At 43.8% G+C, this 18974-nt stretch overlaps 1 long non-coding RNA gene and 1 other non-coding gene across 2 annotated transcripts; one reads left to right on the top strand and one right to left on the bottom strand.

Moving 5' to 3' along the window:
• Positions 1-5988: 5988 nt before the first annotated feature.
• LOC114019291 lies at positions 5989-6152 on the bottom strand. Its single transcript, XR_003564394.2, has one exon. It is a non-coding gene; the product is annotated as a U1 spliceosomal RNA (small nuclear RNA).
• Positions 6153-6296: 144 nt separating this feature from the next.
• On the top strand, positions 6297-15093 carry LOC122464566. Its single transcript, XR_006288730.1, has 3 exons — positions 6297-6504; positions 8116-8227; positions 12726-15093. It is a non-coding gene; the product is annotated as an uncharacterized LOC122464566 (long non-coding RNA).
• Positions 15094-18974: the final 3881 nt, after the last annotated feature.

Genomic DNA, 18974 nt, shown 5'->3' with positions numbered 1-18974 from the left:
TAAACACACACCAGCCAACATAACTATATTGACACAAAATATATATCACCTCCTCAACCAAAACACACCATCCTGCCTACCCATGTCCAAATTCCCTTGCACAATTATCATCCTCCAACACTGGCAAGGAATTCCCCAGATCAACTGTCTTACACCAACCAAATACCCCATCAACCAATTGCTCCCCCACTTCAACATCCTCCTGGCATACCCAAACCCAGCAAACAGCAGACAGTCCAGCCTCTCCACTCATCAATTAATTACAGCACTTGCCCTCCAACATCCACCCATCGATGACACCCACACCCTTCTCCCCACCCCAAAGAGGAAAAAAAAATCCTTAGGCCAGTCTCTTTTTTTGTTGAGAACCTTGAATTTTAGCCAAAAGGCACAGACTTCCTGAAACAACTCTAGTTATTAAAAGTGAACACTACAGGAAGGCAGTGCCACTACAGGAAAGCAAGGCCATTATTTTCTAGGCAATGCCAAGGAATGCTTTGGTGGACAGGTTTGCCAATAAAAGTTGCAAAGGAAACGTGCCAGTTTCCAGGAAAATGTACTTCTGTGTTTTGACCTCCCCCTTTTCTTCTTAATGACTAAACACTGAACCTCAAAAAAAAAAAAAGGCTTCAGAAAACTGAGCACTAATGAAGAGCTAAATTCTTCTGGCAACTACAGGGGGTGGTAACACATACATTTACATATAGGGAGGCATTTATACATACCCACACACTTTAGACAAGTACACGTATTTTCCAGCACAGAGATTTAATAACATTTATGCGCAGGCATAGATTCATGCAGATATTTGCCCACACATAGCTACACAGAAACACAAATAGCTATATTTGCACATAAGTAGACCGAATCTACATATAGGTCTCTATACAGAGAAAAATGGCTAGCTACACTAAGACTGTTTAATCTGTAAAGGAAAAGAGTAAGATAAGATAGAAGAATTTAAAATAATAAATGGTATTGCAAAAGTTGATTGAACCTTCCTATTGACCGTTTCCCATAAAGCTGGAGCAAGAGGACACTGAATTAAAAGGCAACAAGCACAGAAAATATGAGGATTTTTAAAGCGCAACATATAATTAATACAAGGAACTTTCTGCTGGAGGATAAGACTAGCATCTGTAGTTATGATAGGCTAGGATTAAATTATAGGGCTATCTGGATTCTTACTTTTAGGCCCTAAACATATTAACAATTAAGGTAAGAAGAAGGTATCATCCACCTCCCACACTACTTTGCCACTTTCTCCCCACTTTTTCCAACTCTCCTCTCCCTGCATCCTTAAGGATATGTGTACTAGTTCTTTAAATCTGTAGCAGGAAGTCAGGCCGGATGGTTCTAGACAGAAGTTTTGCATTAAAGCAGAGGGAGAGAAGCTTTAGAGATATTGCTGTTCTCTTGTTTCTAACCGATCTTTTTGTTCCGTCTTAGGAGAGAGTGACTGTTGCTGTGATTCTTTACCATTGGCAAATTATTTTTAGCTCCTTTTTTTTTTTCAACCAGCAGTTGACAGGAGCGTTTATTTGTTGTTCCACTTATACCTGCTAAGTTCAAGCCCTACTGAGAATGGTTGCCCAGCTGTGGTAGGGGAAGATGCCTTATCTTTAGGTACAAGAAAGGTGAGAGGGCACTTGAGCCTGAGTTGCCTTACTTCTGTTGCTTTGCACAGAGGAAGAGTTTGGAAACCTAATTCTAGTAATCAGATTATCAACTTAGAAACATTTCATTTTGTAATTGCAAACACAGGTTTTGTCTTTTACTGAATCATATGGAAAATCTGACAGTTTTTTTTTTAAAGTAGTTATTTTTAAGTGTCTAGTTTGGTAGCCCTTAAGTAGACTCTTAGCATCTCAGCTAATGCATACATCTGAAATCAAGTTTTATACATATGAGCATGGGATGTATCTGTGGGTCAATGGATAAATATGTTTTCTGGTAAATTTTATGGCCATAAGTTACACATGAGAAATTGCTAAATTGGGACATCCTGATGCATGTCTTTTTGCCCTAATTAAATAGAATTGTTAATAGAAAACATCATTTCAGTATTAACAAAGCTTTCTGGTAGGTCACAGTGAGTTTCTGACATACTGGACAGGCTCACAGAGGTAGTAGGCAGTACCATATGTACTGGGATAGAGAATGAATCTGTTGCTACTCTCCAAGGGGCAGGTAGTTTGCTCCTTGAACATCTACTAACAGCCAGTTCTGCCTGTTAGAGAGACAAGGTGGGTGAGGTAATAGCTTTTATTGGACCAGCTTCTGCTGGTGAGAGAGACAAGCTTTAGAGCTAATACAGAACTCTTCTCAGTTTTGCCTGTGTCATTACTAAGGAAGAACAGATAATGTTTCAAGAGGAGCAGACAGACAAAGCCATTTTGAGATTGAAACACAAAACCCCCCCAAGCAGTATTAAGAACCACTAAATCACACAGAAAGATCCCAATTAAGTGGAATTACCATTCCCATCAAGATGAAGTGATTGCTAGTAAGCGTCATTGATCGTCAGTTCAGATATTCCAGTTAGGTAAATTTCCTGACTAGGCATGTTTAAACCTTAAGTAGAGTGAACTGCCTGTGTTGATGTGTGTGTTTGTTTATGTAAATGACTACCTTTTTTCAAAAGTGACTAGTGAGGTTTGGGTGCCCAAACTGAGAAACCTTAAAGATCGATGGGGTATTTTCTGCGAGGATCACTCAGCACTGTTTGAAAATCCATCCATTTTCAGATGCCTCAAGTTGGGCACCCGAAAACTGGGTACTCAAAATCACTAGCCACTTTTGAAAAATGTGTGTGTGTGTGTGTATGTACACACACAGTTCACTCCACTTAATTTACACATGCTTAATGTCTAGAGCTTTGGATGTTTTGAAAATAAGCTGTGCTTTGGATCTCCTAAAGCAGGGATCAGCAACTTAGAGCACGTGGCCCACCAGGGTAAGTCGCCTGGCGGGCCAGGCCGATTTGTTTACCTGCCACATCCGCAGTTTTGGCCGATCATGGCTTCCCTATGGCTGGGGTTCGTTGTTCCAGGCCAATGGGGGCCGCAGGAAGCAGCGACCAGCACATCCCTTGGCCCGTGCTGCTTCCTGCAGCCCCCATTGGCCTGGAGTGGCGAACCAGCAGTGGGATTCGGGATCGGCGGAACCTGTGGACATGACAGGTAAACAAACTGGTCCAGCCTGCCAGGAGGCTTACCCTGTTGGGCTGCGTGCCAAAGGTTGCTGATCCCTGTCCTAAAGTATAGTTTTAGAGGCCTCAGAGATGTTTTCAGATGCAAAGATTTCTGTAAGATGTAATGTGCCATATGTTTAGGTGAAAAGTTAGGCACATAGCTTCTTACATCAGTGCCTCCTTCTTTACCTAGTTGTTTATGTTCAAGCTTGAAGTCTAAAGCCTGGGTTCAGCAGAAACAGAATACTAACAGTGCTATGGAGAAGGCCTTCTAAGTAGGCTTGTTGCAGTGGCCCTGAGCTGAGTTTGCCAAAAGAGTTTGCAAAGACGGGGAGAAGGGTCTAGGACTAAACCTAATCACCTTGCCCTCTTTAATAGAAATCACCTAATCACCTTGCCCGCTTTGCTGTCTATATAATTGTAGCTGCAATTATATCTTCTAGTCCGGAGAGTTTTCTAGGCTGGATTGGAGGAGAAGGAGGTTTTCTTTGGCAATTGGTAGTGCTTTGTCTGTCTGTCCATTCACAATCTTCCCTCCCAGAGTTGAGTTTGCACTTCATCCATGTGCTGAATGAAGAAAACACTTCACCACACCCATGGCTTCCAACATTTGCCAAGTCTATTTGTATATCGTGTCTTTTTAGCTTGTAATTTCTACAGGGTAGGGGTTGTATCTGATTCTATATGTGTACTGTGCCTTGTACAATGGAGTCCTGATCCTTACTGGGTCCTTTGTGTGGCTATTTCACTGCAGAAACCCATAGATTGCATGCCCTTCTAGCTAACACATCACAGCTAGGGAAGTGCACAGTTAAATCAGCACTGAGATTTGTGATTTAGTTTAATTTTTTTTATTCTCCCTTTTGATTTTCACTTTTCGTTAAAAAAATGGGGCCAGATCCTCAAATCACTAAACTGAATTACATCAGCTGGCTCAGGGAAATTACAGTGTAAACACCTGTTCCAGCTCAGCGCTGAGGCTGAGCAATTAATCATGCAGGCGTCAAGACACTCATACATTAACATACTTACAATATGGGCAACTCTGCCATACTACACATATGTATTTTGCAGCTCGCTGCCTTTGAGCACCACAGGGAAAAATTGGCTGCTGCCCAGCCACAGGGTTAGGAACAGACCTCTCTCTACCGACAGGGTAAAGACCATCCTTTAGTAATTGCAAAATGAAATAGTGGCCAGTCATAGCTTTTTGCAGGACAGAAGTTTACTAAATAATCCTTTAAACCTGTTAATATCCTAGGGCTGAATTCAACTGCTGTTGAAGTCAATGGAACGACTCCCACCGACTCTTTAATGAGAGCTGAATCTGGCCTGTGTGAAGCATAATCTTTTATCATTTCCACTTTTTAAAAAACTTTATCAAGTGTTTTCAGTAGGAATCTGTGAGTGCTGCCTAACTACTAACTCACTTTGCCCAGGAAAAATCAAACTATAAACTGAAACATGATGCTGAAAACTAAGTTGAGTAGAAAGTGTTTAGTCTAGGGTGGGCTGAATACTGAAAGCACGTATCTGCAAATAATTTCTCTGACAATCAATGGAAAAGAAAAATCATTGAATAAATTCTTTTCCAATTATTCTTTGACTGTCTCTTGAGTTGATATAAATATTGCAAAACCAAATTGCTAACATTTATTCAACAATAAAAAAACTGCTTTGTCAGACTAGCTCCGAGTTAGTCTAATTTTCCAGTGCCCTTATGGACTGAGAGAAAAGGACAGTATTGTAGTAATTTTTGCATTTGCTGTGTATATGTATCTAATCTGTTGGTTACATTTTACTGAAAATTGCAATTATACCATAATCCGGCAAACACTTACGCACATGCTTAATATTATGCACATGAGTAGTCTCACTGAGGCTTTAGAAATGTGTGCAAGATCCCAGAATGCACTCACTGTCCTTACTGACACATGTCCCTCCCCAATTCCTGCCAAGTACCACACGCAATATTGTACCATGCGGTATGTACCAGTCTGGGTTCGAAGAAGCTACCCCTGTAAAATATAAGGCATATTTTATTGGAATAGCTACAATCTCCATATGTGATGATGCAAACTACAATATATTAGCTTAATTGTTGTACAGAAGCTGTTTATTCATTTTTTAAGAGAGAGGGAATACTGAGTTGTCTTTATTAGCTTGACCTTGCAGGTGTATGGAGGTGTTTTGCTTGGGGACAAAATTTACAGTTTGCATTGCAATTTGATAAGCTTCTTGGCATCTTTTCCCACATTTCCTCCTACACCACTTCCCTCTTCTTAAACTCCACTCAAGCTTCTTTCCTGCCACTCCCTGTGTCTCTTTCGCCCAATATCACCATCGTGCCTTCTTCTGTGCCACTGCACACACTTAGAACAACTTCCTAATTAACATTTTCCAGGCTCTCTCTGCCTGGCACCTCCTTCATAAGAACTCTTGAAAACTTGCCTCTCCTGTGAAGGATTGATGCCACAAGACAATCCATGTTCATTCTGAATTGCTCCACTGAGCCAAATTTGGCCTATGGGAATGATTTTCATTCCAATGTGATTGATGTCAGTGGGCTTTGGATCAGACCCTTAGATTGTGAGTTCTTGGGGGCAGGAAAGATAAGAATGGCTTGATTTCTAAAGAAGTGCTGAGTACCCACAAATCCCACTGAAGTCAAGGAGAGCTGCAGACACATTTCTTAATCAGACTTGGTCGGTGCACTTTACCTGTTGCAGTGCTGCACTGCTATAGAAATACACAGCGTGTCAGGCCAGATGGCTACAGGAGAGTGTTTTTTTTCCCAGGAGAGAGCGCAAACACTGTCCCCCACTATGACAAATTATGCAGTCGAGTTTCCTGCATTTGGGGAAATTGCAGGGGTCAGCACACCCACAGTGCAATGGATGAGCCTCACCCTGGGAAAACCACCTTTGTGATCATGGTATCTCCCCTGCCAGGTAAGTGTTTTTTTTTTTTTGGAAGCAAAAGATATATTAGTCCCAGATTAAGCAGGTTCATTTTCCCTGGGTAAGGTAACAGGGGCAGTTCCAAAAAAAAAAAAAAAAAAAAAACCTTGCTGGAAAAAAGTCAGGCAGGCAGGCTAACTAGGACACCTAGAGCCAATTAAGAAGCTGCTAGAATCAATTAGGGCAGGCTGGCTAATCAGGGCACCTGGGTTTAAAAAGGACTTCTCTTCAGTTTGTGGTGTGTGTGCGTGCGCTAGGAGAAAGAGGCACTAGATGCTGAGAGTGAGAAGGCTTACTACTGGAGGACTGAGGAGTACAAGCATTATCAGACACCAGGAGGAAGATCCTGTGGTGAGGATAAAGAAGGTGCTGGGAGGAGGCCATGGGGAAGTAGCCCAGGGAGCTGTAGCTGTCGCACAGCTGTTCCAGGAGGTACTCTAGACAGCTGCATTCCACAGAGCCCTGGGCTGGAACCTGGAGTAGAGGGTGGGCCTGGGTTCCCCCTGAAACTTCCCAACTCCTGATCCGACTCAGAAGGAGTTGACCTGGACTGTGGGTTCTACCAGAGGGGAAGGTCTCTTGTCTGTTCCTTGCCCCACATGGTGGATCAGCAGACACTGTGGGGATTGTTCTCCTCCCTTTCCCCATGATGGCCAGTGATGAGGTTAGCTGAGTGAACGGCAGGTTTGAGCTACTAACAAGAGTGGCCAAACTGAGGACTGCCATGAATCTCTGAGACAAGCAAATCCACCAATAAGTGCAGGACCCACCAAGGCAGAGGAGGAACTTTGTCACAATAGTCATTAACAACTGTCTATGCATCTTAGGAGATAATTTTTTGCTGTTTGATTTAAGCTATTTAGTTTGATTTAATACCATTTCATTGTAATTATATATTTGATTTGTTTCTGTAGGGAGCAGCCCTCCTAATGTACATTTTGCTGGAAGGGTGTGAGAGAGAGGCAGGCTTTAAATAAACGCTTAACAGGCCACATGTCTCCATCCTGCCTCCTGGGGATCCTCCAAGGCAAGGATCATCTGCTCATCAGTCCCTGCAAAAGCCCCGCCGCCACGGCTACCCCAATTGATGGCTATTCCAGGAAGCACCCTTAAGGTGAGGAAAGGGGTCTCCAACACTGAAGCAGGCTGAAACTTACTCTGTTTCATGAGCATACAGGTAACACACTATGCCCAGCCTACCTCCTGCCCTATCCACTCTACATATATGGAATGGGGACCACAGAGCCCCTGGGGGTTTGAGGCTCCTGCCTGCTGTGGAGCAAGCGAATGCAGGGGAGGCCTCAATTTTTAACCAGTTCTTTCTCTGGGAAACATCCCAATACATTTCAGGGAGTTTTGCATGATTAAGAACTAGTTCTGTTATCGGTGCCCAGGGATACACTGAAGTGAGTTAAATGCTTTGCTGTGGATCAAATTCTGAAGTGATTGCTCAGGGCTATGTCCTCAATCAAGGCCAAAGTTCAACACAGCTGAGTTGGGGAGCAAAGCAGACTTTAAGCCAGCTGGGCATTGGCATAATCTGAGCAGCAGCCTCCAGAGTTGGACAGGTATATCCTGCTGCCACCGACTTTCAATTGCCTATGCTGGAATCGAGGGAATGCAGGGACACTCCTGCCCTGTGTTCTTTACCTTGGCCACGCTCCTTAGGCTGGGGAACTGGGATCAGGTCTCCTATGGCAGCCTGAGAGCACTGCAATGCATTAGCAGGTTAAGCCTGATTTAAGGCTGGTTTGTACTTCTGGAACAGCACAAAGCAGCCTTAACAGTGCCAAAGATATGGCCCTTTGTTTTTACTTTGTCCTTATTCAAGAAGAACCTCTTACTGAAGACCTTCGGTAGGGGCTGTGTGAAATCTGAGTAGGAACTTCAGGATTTGGTGCTGTAATATTGATCTTTTGCTGTTTGTGTTAATTTATTTTTCCCCTCTGTACATTATTTAAGGGATCAGCCTTGCAAGATGCTGAGCCGCCTTAGCTCCTGTTGAAGGCAGAAGGAGCGGAGGGCAACCAGCATCTTGCAGGAAGAAGCTCAAAAGCTGGAAGGACCTAGCATGGTAAAAGCTCCATTCTGGTTCACCGGTTGATTTAGCATGTGTTTTGGCACATTTATTCACTCAAGAAAGGACCAAGCACCCATTTCTCTTGCGAATGACCTGCTTTTCCTATTTATGTGTGTGTGTGTGTGGAAAAGCCACTCCTCCTTACTCCTTTGCAATAGTATTACATATTCATAATAACTGCAATCCTGAGCACTTGTATCAATGTTTTTAATCTTCAAAGCACTTAATGAGCACTAACTACTCTGATGCATCATAATGGGTAATGTGGCACCCTGTGTAGGCAGAGAGTCATGTAAGAGTGCTCCAATGCACTCATGCATGAAGGGCACAGGGAGTGTGGGCTTCTGACTGCACCAGTCCCCGCATCCTGCAGATCTAGGGGGATCTACATGGAGTGCCTGCTCCTCTGTATAATTTGCAAGCTGGTATTTCAGCACTGCTGGCATATTTGGCCCATTACTTTTTCTGCTACTGGTCTGTTAGCCATGCTGTCTGGTTCTTGACCCCTAGGAGGCTGTTGAAAGGCATAGAACCGAAGTTGATGCTATTCTGAGTGGATTTTCCATCTGGGTTACATAGGTGATATGGGTTGGTAGCTGTTCTTCAGTTCCAACCCCTTTCTAGCTGAGCATGACTGCAAGGTTTTCTGCAGAGTCTTAACATCTTGCCCATGATACAAGACTCGTGGGGAAAACAGGAGCACACAGCATTGCCACTTCTTCCCTGCTTTGGTGAAGTCTTGGTCATAGCTATTCTTTCTGCTTCTTTGGCCATCCAAGCTGCAGAAGGGAGCATCTGTCATGGTAAATTTGGGGAAAAAAGAAGGATTCTAAAGTATGATTTTACTGGAGGGTCAAATTTTCAAAGGGCCTCATCTGTCTCCATTTGTTTAAACAATAAACACTTAAACACATGGAAAGTAGTTCTTTTTTTCTTTTTCTCCTCTTTATCACTTATGCATCCAACTGCACATGTATAAACCTGTTTGCTCTTTATGCTTATAAACAGTGTTATTGTGTGCATGTGAAATCAATCCCCTGAATGCAGAAGTGATAGTGTACAAAGCTGCATGTATTAGTGTTTCCATGTGCAAAGTAACACGTGACAAATGAAGGTTATGTATTGAACATTTGACCCAGACTGCTTAGGTAACTTCAGGAGGCTTATACATGTCACAATTTCATTAAAAGAAAACCCCAGACCCTATCACTGCAACCTCTGTTTCCCAGATAAACACTCTGTAATCTGTGAATATTTGTAGTTGCTGCTGTTTGTGAGAAAAAGGAATGTAGTATAGATCAATGCACATAGTTACTATTTTTTCTAAACTAGTTTTAGTTTAGGGTAAAGTGTGTGTGGTTTGGTGTGTGTTTTTTTTGAGATGAGGGTTGTGTCGGTCCTAGTGGGAGGCAAGCATGGCCAGTCTGTCTGCACTGCCATTTTGTTGCTTATCCTATTTGTAGGGCTTGAGGAAAATGTGGCTTCATAAAATAAGGGAGTATGATGGTAATGTCTCTGATCATGTGATCAGTGAGTCATCTGAGATTAACTCTTGCCAGATCACTGACTTTTATTGTGAATCTTACTATAGGTTTTTCTTTTCTTAAAACCTCAGCTCCTGAAATCCATTGAATAGGTAAGAATCTCAGCTTTCAGTTAAAAAAACACAAATATTTTCTAGCCCTCACAGTTGCAGAGAAAAGCTGCCTGAAAATGTGAACCTGACTGTGCTCTAATGGCTCAGTAACTGGGAGGCAAATAAGAATTTGAAGTTTATTATTTTAAAAATCTTGTGATTTTTTTTGAAGCTGATCTTACTCTTTGGGGGGGCTATCTCCTGGTGCTTTTTGAATGCTTGGGGTTAGCAATCCTGTGAAGGGTTAATTTCTAAAAGCCAGCTGCTTCCAAAAAGGCAGTGTGCCCTGCCCTCTGGGTCATCCTGCAGGTGAAGAAGCCAATAGGAGTTTGTTTGGAGGATTTAAGCCTGGTAACACAATGTCTTGCTGCTGAGGTTGTGGGGATGGAGTGTCTGTGGGACCAGAAAAAACTGGAACCCTCCCTCTTGCTCATGCAGTTCCAATTAAGCTCAATCAATTAACCTTTTGCTCTTAATAAAGTCATTTGTTATCTTTTCTTTCTAATTCACCCCCAACTCTTTTTGATGATTGTTCAGTCAAACACAGCAACCAGCTTTTGTGAAGGAAGAATGGGGTATGCCTATGCTGCAGCTGCGAACGAGCCCTTAGGCTTGAGAGCTCAGGCTCAAGCCTCAGCCAGAACATCTACCCGGCCATCTTTAGCGTGCTAGTTGGAGCCGAGCTAGCAGGAGTCTGTCTCCCTGAGCTGGGAGGCTTGCTTCTAGTTGCAGGGCAGACATATCCCAAGTGTCTCCTTTGGATGATTTCTGCTTGTCATCACATTATGCCCCTTCACGCTTCCAAAATCCTGATCACCTACAACGAGTGTTTGCGGAGTCAATGTTTCTGTTTCCAACTGAAATGGAATATACACCCTAATCTGAAAGCAAAACCAAACCAAAATGGATTGGGGAACAAAACTTGGTCACCTAATTATTAGTACTGAGTCAGACCGTTTGACCCAAACAAAGATTTGAAAAGAGAGGTGAAAGGCATGGCTGTCTTATTTACCCTGAGAATCAGTTGGGTATAGCGTGACCAGATGACCTGATTTTGGGGTCTTTTTCTCATATAGGCTCCTATTACCCTCCACCCTCTGTCCCGATTTTTCACATTTGCTGTCTGGTCACCCTAGTTGGGTAGAGGGAGGAGCTGAAGAAGCTTGAATAAATGTGTCGCTCATTCAAGCTTCCTTGAGAAGAATAAAGGGGTCTGCAAGCTTATGGGTGTTGTATTAAATTGTATGTGTATTGCTGAGTGGTAGTGAAGGTGAGAGAGAGGCCTACATACAAAAGTTGTACCACTTTAACTGTACTGGCATTCACATGTGGCAGGGGAATAAGCTATATTGGTATAAGGCACCTTTGTATTGGTATGACTGTATTCACATTTTGGGTTGGATCAGTATAACTGAGTTAAAAACCACTCCCCTAGCTGACATAGTTACATCAGTACGGAAGCCGTGGCAAGAGTCTGGAAGGAAGACTGGATACGTTCAGAATGGTGGAAGAGATTAGCTCAAACAGGCACAGAGCAGCTACAAAGGCCTGACTGGAATAGTTCAGCATGACCTGAGCGGGAAGAATAGATTTGCAGGGCATGGTGAGGCTAAAAAGCCCTGACAATGCAGTCCTTACTCCGCTTCCACACAGGTTAATTTCAATGGGACATCTCCCTTTGTAAAGATTGTAAAATCAGGCCCATCAAATAGAGTGGCCCATAGTGCATAAAGCAGAGGGGAAACTTCAGAGAGATGAAGTTACCTCACTCTAGAGACATTTAAGTCTGTTCTGTACTTCAGTATTTTACCTTTATAACTGTTGGTTGGGGTGCAATGTTTTTACTGAAATTGTTATTGGTACAAGCCCTAATGAAGATGCAGTTATTATCTGTATGAAGGCAATTCATATCAGTGTAGTGTACTCCACTTCCCAAACCAGAATAAACTATACCAATGTAAGCATTTTATATGGGTATAACTGCATCCACACTGAAAGTGTGTTTGTCTTCTGCTTTAACTATACCATTATAGTTAAAGTGGCAAAACTTTCTAGTGGAGACGAACCCTGAGTCTGAAAATCAGGGAAATCTTCCCCCAATGAGATCTGTTTTGGCAGTGTAATAGTCTCCCAAGGGAAGTGGTGGAAACCAAACCACCTACGACATTTAAAACTAGGTTGGATAAAATGCAGGAAAACATGCTGCTAATTTGCTCTGACAGAGGAAGTTTCTAGATTAGCCAATGGGTCATTTCCACCTCTGCTTTCTATGATAACTGTGTGTGGAGGTGGAGTCGCGGGGGAAACAAAAGACTACTCAGACCTATAATACAGGGGCTTTAAGCGACGTTTGCTCCTCCCCGAAGCTGGGCTCTCAGTACCCCAGGCTAGATCCCCAGCATATATTGGCTAAAAGCTGCTCTAATTACTGTGGCGGCTGATAGTGCCAAGCAGCCATTGTGGCAGTTGGGAATCACGGGGCACAGGGATGTTCCAGCAATGCCCCCTTTGCCCAGGTCAGCCCCTTAGCCTGGCTGCAGGGAGTGAGGAGCAGGTGTTAGGAGCTGCTATGTTGGTTGTAAGCTAATAGAGGGGATCTTTCCTTGGTCAGCTATCCTGGCTTTTGGGTTACTGGTAGTGGTGCAAAACAGCCCTGCTGCAAAGGAGGATTGGGCCCTGGCTGTTATTTCACAGATTATTTTAAATCTATTTGTCTGCCACATTATTTAGATCTTATTTGAATAGTCTTGTATCAGGCATGCTAATCATGAGGGTGAGAGTCTAGACAAGATTAGCTAGGTTCAGCCTGGCTTTAACCCTCTTATGTTATCCTTTCTCTTGTGTCTCTCTCTTCAGGACTACCCCCACATTGTGCTCCACATGTTGGCCTGGCAGGCTGAGGTGCATGGAGGTCCCTGGAATTAGACTGAATGAACTCTGAGTAGCTCACGCAGACCCAGAGTAGGGATGAAGGAGAAGGTAGGGAAGGGCAGTGACTGTATGTGAGTAGTTCATCTGGTTCTACTGGGCCAATTCTGTGTGAGCCTGTGGGACAAAAGGTGCTGGACTTGCAAACTATAGAGGGACTTTGCCACTTGAGCTTGCCTTGTAGCAAACTCTTCTGTGAAGAGCTGCTATAGGAGAGACTTCATTTGGGCAACAACAGAAGAAGGTCTAGAATTACCTCATGCTAAATGGGCTAATGCCAGAATATGGAACCTAAGAGTCGGAGTAAACAGAACAAAAAAGCATTTGTTGTTGTAAAGATAAGCTAAGAAAACCTGTTATTGCTTCAGCTTCTCCCCACCCCCGAGAAAGTTAATTATAAAAGTCTAATTATTCATAAAGGGCTGGTGTTATGGCATGCTTGGCAAAATCATCTGTCTCTCCTTCGAAAGGCATGTTCCAGATTTGTGCCTCATTGTCACAAGCTTGTTATGATTTAATTATAAATTGATATTGATAGACGTTTCCTGTGACACTGTATTCACTAGAACTGAATCGTTGCTTTGTAAAACAGGACTGGAGCTTCTGGTTCATCATTTTTTCAGCCCCAAATGAAAAGAATTTACAATGTTCAAGTCCAGGCCACTCTCGCTAATTGATCTGGCCCTTGAAAAGACTGAGATGGAGCACTAGTTCCACCTAGTGGTAAGAGGGAAGTAAGACAGCTTGCTGGAGCTGCGGAAATCAGAGCCACCTGAAAGCCACACAACAAAAGCACAAAGACATTTTGTGGAATGGTTACGTTCTGCTCTAATAGGCAGTAATAAAATATTTTGGGCTTGTAGTCCATTTGTCAATTGACTTAATTTAGTATTATTCTATACAACTTGAGAGCCCAAAAAGGGAATTCAAATGTGACTGTGGCTAGCAAAATAAAGCTGTAAAAACAAAATGTTGTGCTCCTGAAAATAAAAAGGTCAAAATCCAACAAAAGCTGGAAGAAATTAGTATATTTGAATGTGAGAAGACTAGGCAATTATAAAATGCCTCAAATCCAAGGTTCTCAAAGCATTTTACAAATGCGGGTATTTTCATTCTTAATTTGCTGGTGGGGAAAAGTGGGACAGAGAGGGAGAGGCCCACAATTGTGATAAATAGCATCTAATTCTGAGCACCTCCGTTGTTTGGTACTCAGTCTGAGACATGTGGGCCCTGGTTTTCAGAGATGGTAAGAACTGTCAACTCGAAATGGCACAAAACAAATTTAGATTGTAAGCTCCTGGGAGCCCGGACTGTGTCTTTGTTCTGCTCCATGATTCAGGCCCCTCGGTGTTATGGTTATACCTATAATAATGGGTCCAAAGTCTCTCTAGTTGGGCACCCAAAACTGAGGCACCTGCAATTAAGCAGACACTTGAAAATATTAAGCCTAAATGTCTTTCTGCCTGAGGCAGAGCTGGGAATAGAACTCGGGTCAAATCCGGTTCCCATTTAGTCAATAGCAAAAAGCCCATTAATTTCAAGGGAGACTGGTCCTGGCTTTGCTCTCTCCAAGTCTCCCACTCGAATATCCAGGTTATGCTGCCTCCTTTAAACAACCAGATGCTGCAGATGAGGGATAGGCTGCATGGAACAGCACATCTTCCGAAAGGGGATGGGAATTGTGGGGGGTGGGGAGGCAGTTATGCACACAACCCTGGTTTCTGTTAAGGGAAGTTCTGAGTTCAAAAGTCAAATGCTTGCTACAGGATCAGAATGAGAGCAATTGAGGTGATTCTTCAGTGAATGGAAATGACTGACACTTCTGGGCTGATTAAACAGCCAGGCATGACATGAGGTGTGTTTAAGTTATTTTAAGATGCTGTGGGTTGCCTCAGGTATTATGAAGCTCTGACACACATCCAAGTGGATCTGATTCCCCAGGGGTGTGATGATCTCACAGTAGCCACACCCTCAGGATTGGCTGCCTGAATGCAATTATATAAAACGTCTTTTTATTAACAGGGAAAAGTGAATAATTTGTAGCTGAGGAACACACAGATAATTGTTCCTCCTCACCTGTGTGACTCAGCCAGATCAAGCTGTCTGTTTTAGGATATCAACTAACATACCGTGTTGGGAAAGCTAAATAATACATGAAAGAGAGAGAACACACACACATACACACACAATTGGTGGTGATCTGTGATTTTTCAGATATTTTAAGCCTGTTCCTTTTGTGAAATTATTAATGATTATTTTTTAATGAAATAATAAATTATTCTCTGTCCCTAGACTGCACCTTCCGTTTCAGTGTCTCAAAGTGCTTTACAAATATTAATGGACGAAGCCTCACAACGTCCCAGCGTGGTAAGCAAGACTGATGGCTAACAAAATGTAACCAGTTATCATTGAATAACATCTGAATACAACCTTACTGCCCAGATCCTGGAGCATGGCATCTCCCAGCTAAAGCCACTGACAGTCACTGATGATCTCTCTGGGACAGGGAGGAGCCATCTTACACTCCGTATCCCCTTCTCCCCCCAAAATGGCTACAGCGTGTTCTACGATTGCCATAACAACTCTGCTGCTGTAGGTTCTGTGGCCTGCATGGGTCCAAAGATAGGTGGAATCCACATAGATGCATATTCACCAGTTTCACTTCCAACCTCTTCCTCCACTCTGCTGCATATCCAGACCCTTCCAGCCTGGCAGGGAGCCTGCAGGAGCACCATCTGGCAGCACCCCCTCACCCCAAGGCAGCTTGCTTAACTCCTGTCCCTCTTTGCACAGCAGATCTGCACCAGATCCGCTGTGTCTGGCAAGCCCTCTGCCCACAGAAGGAGGCAAGGTTTCATCCCTAAAAGCAGTAACGTTTCTAGTCTCTTTTTTCCTCTTTGTTTTCAAGTTGACAGACCATTAACTTGTAAATTGTTTGGGATGAAATATTAATGAGTCAGGTTAATATCTGAATAAATATGAAACCCAGTTAGAAAAAGGATTTCAGAGACTGCACTATCCCAATGCTGCTTAGGTAGTGGAAGCAGCTGCAGGAAAGCTAATAGCAGGGTTGAAACCAGACTTGCCAGCAATTTCATTCTTGGCCAGACAGTCAATTTTTTCATGCTTTTGTCTGGCTGTCTCTCTTTTTAGGGCTGCAGAAAGGAGAGCAGTTTGATTTTATTTAGTTATTATATGTACATTTTTCTGCTGAATTCAGCTCCGAATGGCATAATAATTTTCCAAGGATGCCTGAGTGACTGAATAATGAAGATGAATCAGGATTATTTTTTTTTCTCAAATCTTCCTTTCCATGCTGCCCAAGCCCAAGAATCTGCTTTTAAAGTCCATACAAAATAAGAGCCATTTATTTGTCCCTCCTTATTCACTATACATACAGTGAAAAGGATTTTGTGTGTGGCTTTTCTGTCACCCTCCAGAAAACAATCTGTGCCTGTGATACTCCAGGAAATGCACAAGAGCAGTGACTCTTTTTTTAATAGGAACTCATTTAACATACCTGCAAGTTGGTTTTCAGCTGAGGACACACTCTGTACTTCAGTTCACCTAGGATACTCCTCTTGACAAAGGTGAGGGGTCTAAAGCGTCTTTGGCTTGGCCAGAGCATTCATTAAAATACCACAAGTTGAGACAATGCCGGTTCCGAGGAGTGCGCAGTGCGTTACAGTGTGGGAGTAGTTGTGCCGAGTTTCCAGTAAAATGAAGTGATTTAGAAAAGTCTCTTCTTCAGCCTCGTGTATCCCAAAGAGCTTATTTTGTGTCTGGGTTTTTGATGAGGCTCACTATGTAAAGTGTGTGTGTGCCATTCCCACAGAAAATCTTGTGAATCATTTAACTCCTAACACACACACAGGGCAGCTTTCAAAATGTCCCAAGACTGTTCTTTTGTGTCCAATAAAAGGAAAATGTTCTGCTTTGGACTTTGAGCACTGTGCATATTGGGCCAAAGCTCCAACTGCTGTAAATCCGCATCACTCCATGGAAGTGAGTGGAGCCAATGTACACCAGCTGAGGATCTCGTTCTAAATATCCCTGATACTCTTCCAGGCAGAGTTGGACATCTCAGACAAAAGGTACAGAGTTGCGAAATAATCTCCACTGTAACAGGCTGCCATGGCATTGTGATGTCTGTGTCTTGTTGCCCACAGTTTTATCACGTATTCATGCAATGCTGTGATGTTAGCATTACAATTCAATGCCAGGCCAAATTATTTTGTGGCCCTCTGAGGCTCCCTCTGGACTACAGTTTTATTCTCTTCTCAGCCCTCCTTGGGGGCAGAGAAGAAAGGGGGTGATGCAATATGTAGCAAGTAAGCTGGCAGCATGAGTGTAGCTAACATCTATCATCTACGTTGCTGGGCCAGATACGTAGCAGGTATAAGGTGGCTTAAACGGAGCTTAAGATCTAGCCCAATGTTTTTCCAAAATGAAGTAAACCCTTGAGACTGGATTTTATGGCTGAACATAGTCACTGTTTGCTCCATCTTTTGTTATGTTCTAACCCACAGTTAACCTGACTGCCAGTTTGAAATATGTATCAAATCTGCGTTGGGACAAAAAGAAAAGTAATTTGAACTTCACGCTTTAAAGCCTATCGGAATGATTTCCCCCCTTAACTTTATAACCATTGTAAATCATTCTTTTAAACACGCTAATGGAGGACCTGACCCAGTGTAAGTCAGCACAGCTTCAATGAGGTCAATAGAGCTATGCTGATCTACACAGCTGAGGTTCTCACCCAATGGGCCTGCCTCTCTTTCTGGGCAGGCTATGATGTTTTATTTTTGACTTTGATGCTCTGAATCGTTTGGGATTTGACTACCTGAGAAACCACATCTCATCTGTTGTGACAAAGCAGTCTGGGTACAGGACATCTTCCTTGATTCATGCTGTACTCTGAATACAATCTCCGCCCCCAAATGCATCCAAGTCCAAAAGAGTCCAGAGGAAGGATGGGAATCAGCAGATCTGGGTTCTCTACCTCGCTCTGCAACAGACTTCCTGCATGTCCTTAGGCAAGTCGCATGATCTATCTGTGCCTCAGTTCCCCATGTGTAAAATGGGGATACTACTTCCCTATCTCACATGGATGATGTGAGGATAAAGTCCATTCATGTTCGTGAGTTTCTCAGATTCTAGTGACCTCCTATAAATAGCTAGAGAGAAGGAGTCCAAAACTGTGTGTCCTCAGGGCACACTGCAAGGCTCATGTATTTTCTTGTGCGTTTGCTGGAGGTGTTGGGTTGGAGTGGCAAGATGATAGAGTTTGCTATTGGGTGGGTTAATTTCTAGCTCATGGGCTGCATTTTTTAGCATAGGCTGATGAACTTATTTTGGATTTTTAGTGCTTTGAGAGTCACAGGGTGGGTCCTCAGCTGGTGGGGTGTCACCGCCCCACTGAAGTCCAGTGGTGTGATGAAAATATACACCTTCGGTTTCCCCATCAGTCCCTAGAGCTTTGTGTAACCCCTCTGGGGTTTAGAGAGCATGGCCCCTTTAAATCTTTTTCCGGGGGTGGGGGGAGGGGGAGTGCTGTTGGTAGGGTTGCCAACTTTCTAACTGTGCAAAACCAAACTCCCTTACCCCACCTCTCCCCTGCCTCTTCTCTGAGGCCACTCCAGCCCCCTCTCTCAGTTGCTCCTTCTCCCCCACCCTCACTACTTTCACTGGGCTGGGGCAGGGGGTTGGAGTGCAGGAGGGGGTGAGGGCTCCAGCTGGGAGTGCAGGCTCTGGGGTGGGGCCAGAAGTGAGGGATTAAGGGTGCAGGAGGGGGCTCTGGGATGGGGCAGGGGGTTGGGTGCAGGCTCTTGCTGGGCATGTGGGCTCTGGGGTGGGGCTAGGGATGAGGGGCTTGGGATGCAGGAGGGGGCTCAGGGCTGGGGTAGGGGTTGGGGGGTATAGGAGGGGGTGTAGGGCATAGGCACCAACTCTGTGGGTGCTCTGGGGCTGGAGCACCCACAGGGAAAAATTGCCCCAACTCACCTCTGCCTCCTCCCCTGAGCATGCCTTCCCTGCTTCTCCTCTCAGTGCTTGCTGCCACGAAACAGCTGTTTTGCAGCATAAAAAGCTGTGGGAAGGAGGGGAAGGAGTGGGAACATGGCACACTCAGGGGAGGAGGTGGGGAAAGGCAGGGCCGGGGGGGGGAATTTGGGGAAG

This window comes from Chelonia mydas, chromosome 2, assembly GCF_015237465.2.
Source record: "Chelonia mydas isolate rCheMyd1 chromosome 2, rCheMyd1.pri.v2, whole genome shotgun sequence".
NCBI lineage: Eukaryota > Metazoa > Chordata > Testudines > Cheloniidae > Chelonia > Chelonia mydas.
This window is presented reverse-complemented; position numbering and strand designations above follow the sequence as displayed.